Below are 6,026 nucleotides of genomic sequence, written 5' to 3' on the forward strand. Positions count from 1 at the left end.
ACGGTTCAAATCTGGTTTCATTAAGGTGTCAAAAGCATGTTCATTCGTTGACTTTGTTTTAGGTTGGAGAGTGGTTTTGACGAGCCCACTTATTCCTTTTCTGTTTATGCAATACCAGAGCAATGCATCACTGCTGCCTGGATCTATTCAAACCCCGTTATAATCATCATTAACAGTACGACTACAGCCACGAGCGGATGTTCTGAACAAGTGTCAAATTAAAAATGTTTTGCAGAATTGTCCAACGTCAACATTCTCGTTTGCTAATAGAGGTGGACGTGCAACAGCCAATACGGAAACGATTCTAATGGACGTATCTGAAAAGTTGTTCTGTTCATAATGAAGGGGTCAGCAAAACATTCAGTCATCAGTGATAATGCAAAACGCTTCCTGGCAATGAAACATGTTTTACATCATCAGTCACCAGATTTAGACCTTTTTTTAATATGGAATAAGTGAACGTGTCGAGATGTAAAGATCTGCGGTGTGTTGTGATGACTCCTGAACACGCTCATAGTAGTCGTGGCGTTTATTTATATCTCATGTTGTTTAAAGTGTTACATCCTTTTTAAGAGTCAGGTGTGCCAACCTTCTCGCTGTCTCTCGGCTTTCTCTGTCGCAGTATATTAAAGGAGGAAATATTTCACAACAAAATTGAACCTGATGTATTTGTTTTTTGAATACATGGACACAAGAGAAATACAACATTTGTATACGCTTGTATTTGTAAATCGTGTATACGTAACCGCGTCGGCGCGCATCAGACGATACACGCTGACGAAGGAGAAACTGCTCTTTTGCAAAAAAGGAAAGCCTTTTTTATAGTGTGCATCAGTGTGTTTTTATACTAAAAGGGCAAAAAATAATGTTTAAAGGATTCATTGAGTTGGCATGTACAGCAATGTATACAACGTTCGACTGTGGCGAACACGCTGCTTTTGTTTTCATGCCTTCTTCTTCCTGTACTACCTGCTGAGCTCAGATGTTTCACACAAACCTGCTTTTCTTTTTTTCTTCCCTTTTTGTTGTTGTTCTATTGGGCCCGAGGTCTTTGCATTCTCTCCCAGTGTGTGTGTGTGTGTGTGTGTGCACGTGTGTGTGCGTGTGTAAATTTGTGCTACTATGAGTGAGCTTTGTTTTGTTCTTCTGCTCCACAGAAAGTGTTGAATGATTCTCAGAGAAACCAAAAGTAAAGATGAGCAGAGAAAGAAACACATGAGTTGTAACGATGGAATTAATTCAGAAATGTGCAACAAAAATCCACTGACTGAAAAACACAATAATAAACGAGACTAAAAACGTACAGAAGCAAACGATTACAGGATTGCATAATGCACACATATTGCCGTCAAAGTAACCTAAAGGTGATCCGATGACGTCGCTGATGACCCAGTGGATTATGTTGCAGATCAATTGTTAATTAGGCCGAGATCACATTCTGTGATGCAGCCGTGTGTGTTCACGCTGAGTGCTCTGTACTTCCTTCCTCACATTTTTCTTCACTCTTCAGTCTGAAACTGCCGCTCATGGAGTAGTTTTCAAAGATGCCAAAATAAAAGGCGTTGTTGAAATTGACTGCAGTACTCATTGGATCCTCCCTGTCGAAACAATAACTAGAAATATGCACTGAACACGAAACCTTTATCACTTCTTCTGTCTGAGACATGAAGTCCTGCCCTCTGTCCTTTTAACATCTTTATCTAAATGTACTTTATGGTTTAACACAGGGGTCTTCAATGTTTTTCGGGTGTATCGTTGTGCAGGGACCCCCTACTGGCTTGAGGAGGTCTGTGCGACAGAGGGGAGTGAGAGGGTTCACCCCTCTCCTTTCCTCCACTCTGTCTCTGACTGTAGGTGTGTGTCGCCGCCCTTTGTGAAGTACAGCGGTGGAGGGAATGTGAATAGCAAAGCAAAAAATTGCTTTCATTTTTTAAATGTCTTTATCTACAAACTATTTTGCGACCCCCCCCCCCCAGCAGTACCTCCGCTGACCCCCTGTTGAAGACCTATGGTTTAACATAATACAATGAGCATGTTGTTAGCATTCAACAACTGCAACTTCCAATGCATTCACTCACATGGAAAATGAGCTATATTATGTCACCTAGCTGAAGGAGTTTGTTGGCGAAACATGTGTGAGACCAGCTAGCTTATGTTTAGCTAGCTTGTGTTTAGCTAGCTTGTGTTTAGCTAGCTTTCTGATTAGCTCTCTTGGATGTAAAAGGGAAAAGTTGGCACCAATGTTTGTCCCAGTCGCTGCTTGTTTTTGCGACCTTTGTTAAAATGACACCGTGCTCAAATGTTACTGTCCAGTACACTCGTAGATTCTTGTCTTAGAAAACCTCCGGAACATGTCTGAGACTTTCAGAAGTACTGATGAATGTGTCTGGCTTCAGCTCTCTATCGAAAGCGAAGGTAACGGCACACGCTGATGCTTCAACAGGCTGACGGTCGTGTTTATATCGTCCTAGATCCTAGATGAAAGCGTATCGCACTCTAATACAAATACCACGTCATGCAGCAGTGAAGTCAATAATAAGTCCAGATACAGTTTTCTTTAAGTTTTCAGAGGTTCAGAAGCTGGTTGCAGGCCATCTGAGATAATGTGACTTTGATCTGAATTTGACGGTGTATCATCCTTAAAGAAACAGGACGTCATCTGTCCCCTCAGGCTGAGCATCACTGGACTAAATTCCTTTTCATCTGCAGTGCAAACATTTCTGCTACATCGTGCAGCGCACGGGGTGGATGGAGGACAGGGGAGATAACACTGAATTACAAAGAAAGCCATTTTCAACATAACCGTATCCAGCTTGGAACTGTGTTTCATTTCTTTGTCGATACGCGACACAAGGCCGCAGCTACATTGTGCTGAAGACACTGAGGTCATGTGCTCAGTATTTCTTTCTGTGAATGTCTATGCTGTGGGGAGAGTGCACTGATGCATAGGTATACAGTGTATTACAATAGAAAAAAAAAAGGCAATTTGGTGTATATTGCATAGGGGTGATTGCAGTATTTTTCTGGCTCTATAGATTTAAATATGATTACGTTTGACGACTAAATGACAATTCAGTATTTCTCCACCATTAATTATTATATTCCTGGCAATATAGAGAAGGCTTTGAGACGCATCTAAGTCTTCATGTTGGCAAATTGCATTTACAGACAGTATAACTGCACAATTAACATTTTAGACTTTATTTCTGGTGTCTGGTCACAAATGTCCTTCTTGCTATGGACCTGATCCGACAAAACAAAACAACACAGATGAAATTATATTTCTGGGTCAGTTTAGTGAATTTCATTATCATCATCATCAGTTTGTAAGGAACAGATTTCAAATATGTGATGGTCAATGATGCTCCTTATTATATGTTATGCTACTTCTATACATCTCGTTGAGTCATACGATCATATCACAGATGATCCAAACACAAACTGGAACATTGAGGAGTGATTCCAGATTTAAACTCCCCAAAAAGCAGCTGTCCACTGTGTTTTTATCACCTCACGATGTTTCCTGATTCACGCAGTTTCCACATTCTGCTGATGTCTTCATCATCTTCATGGCGTCCTGATTGTACACATTTAATCATACGTGTGAAGTTGTTTTCCACACAGTTTTGATGCCTTTTTCTTTGTTGTCTCTGAGCGTAAAAACCACTGAAGGAGAATACATTTTTCAGATTAAAATAAAAACGACAAACTATACTGAGCTGTCTGCTTGTATTTTTTAAGAATGAGCAATGCAGACAGCCATTTTTGTTTTTGCCAAAGTCAAAGCCACTGTCGTCACCAAGATAAAGTCCGATACTCAATCCCTTAAAACAGACACTGTCGAGCAGCACTGGCCACATTCGCTCAGTGTGGTTCAATGTGATCGTTCTCACCCGCCCCCCACACTGAGCCCTGGCAGAGTTCAGTCCGGGTCTGGCCTCCTCTCATGTTTGCAGTGTTATTAGCAGAGTGAACCGGTACCTCTCCAGATTAAACCGTGCTCTTCACCTTTCTTCAGTTTTGTGATGGCGAGGCCGCCGCAGAGAGAGATTGTTTGATCTGTGTTTCAGAGCAGCTGGCTCGGAGGATGAGCGTCAGCGGGTTGGCTCATTAGCCAATCTTCACTGAGCGGCGGCTAACCTCGAGCTACAGAGTCACTGCAGACAGTATTCATCTTAGCGTGTCATTTAAGTTTGTGTCCTGTGTCAAATTTGCAGATTTCTTTTTTAAAACAACCAACATCATCTGCCTGAGAGAGGGACCGGGTTACCTTCTATTTCTTTATCAGAACAATAATTGTCAAAGGATGAAAGTTAGCAGGGTCGGGGCGTCCCCATCAATATTCAATATGCCGATTTAATTCTGTTAAAAAGGGTTTTGACTCAACAGCTCATTCTTTGTCATTTCACGGGCGATTCAAAGCCAAGCGTCTTTTTCAAAGGAAAGCAAAGATTTCACATGATTGTGTGCCATTTCCCAGCAGGTGTTCATACAAAGAGCCACTCTGTTAAAGATGACTCTTCTCTTGGATTATTGGAAGAAGAAGCCCGTACAGCTGAGAGTGAGTTATTGAGCAGGCTTCTCTTTGTCTCATGCTCAGAGGAGAGAGAACAAGGCTTTCTGTCGCCTAAAGAGCTGCATGAAGAGGAGTGAAGTGTGTGTAACACATTACAGCTTTAATTGAACTACAGTGAGAATATGGCAAATGTTTTTAAATATTAAAGTCACCTGTGTTGTTTGAAGCTGGTTTCAATATTTTTCTGGAGTCCGACAGCGCTACAAGTCAGCTGTTGTTCAGAGTGAGTCTGATGCACATTTTCTCTTTGGTTAGTTTTGCCTGACAAGAGAAACACAAGGCACATTTTGATATTACAGTTTTGAAATACAGAACTTTTTGGCATGAAAGCAGCTGCTGTCCTGGAGTCTGGTTCTTACTTTAAAAGTCTAAATTGTGTCATTAAAATAATGCAAGTGATACGAATTCCAGCTTTTCATCTGATGGATGGAAATGTTGTCATTTTAGTTTTATTCATCAGTTAGCTGATTCGTCACAAGGTGTTCAGCGCCGTGTGTTTGTAAGATATAGTTTGTGTTTAGGCTGTTTGCTGAACTGTGTGTGTGCTGTACTCCAACAATGCTATTTATCGAAGCTTCTGAATGAAGTGCTTTACCTGCCAGGTGTACCAGGTGGCCGGGCTGAGCTGTAAAAAGGTAAATCATCCTGTACTCCATCGTGGCTAAAGCAAACTCGAACCAACATACAGGATGTGCAGTGTTGTTGGATCCAGGTGTAAAAATCTTTCCATGTTTTTATTTCTAATTTTGGCTTCACAAAAAAACGAGCCGAACAAAGACTCTGAAACTAAATAATGTGACGCTTCTGAAGTCAGTCTGTCATGTTTACAACCGAGTGCAAATACAGAAAGCTGCTCACAGCAGGGGATGTTTGTGTCCTCTTCACCCTTTCGCTTGATGAATTAAAAAAGGTACCAGTTGTCTCAGTCAAATTTCATAAGTTTGCAAAACCTCTGTCAGATTTACAAAAGGATTGTGCGCCTGCTCAACTATGACAAAAACAAACTGTTTACTCCTTAAAGGGTAAAATTCACCCCTAACTGAGCTGACGGGCAAATAACGTCGGCTCCTGTGATGTTTGCACGTCTGGAAATGTCATTTTTCATCGTTCTACCTGCTGTGTTCTTGGCACAAAAGCAACATTTATACTTTAATATTTGATATAGAGCGCATTGTAATAAAGAATTATGTCAGGCTTTCTGTATACAGTTTGTATTTATTAAACCAATAAACTTATTTTAAAAATATTACTTCCCGCTGACACAGCAAACTAAGTGTTTGCATTTGATAGTTTTCTTGTCTTCTAAACACACACAGCAAACTTTGATATCAAACATTTACTGTGTATATAATGTAGCTTGTTGCTACTGTTGGCCACAAAACAAGTGTTTTCGAATTTCAAAATTGGACCCGTTTCTGTTTTGAAAGTCAAAGCTCTCAAGCAAGTACTG

This window comes from Cottoperca gobio, chromosome 14, assembly GCF_900634415.1.
Source record: "Cottoperca gobio chromosome 14, fCotGob3.1, whole genome shotgun sequence".
Taxonomy (NCBI): Eukaryota; Metazoa; Chordata; class Actinopteri; order Perciformes; family Bovichtidae; genus Cottoperca; species Cottoperca gobio.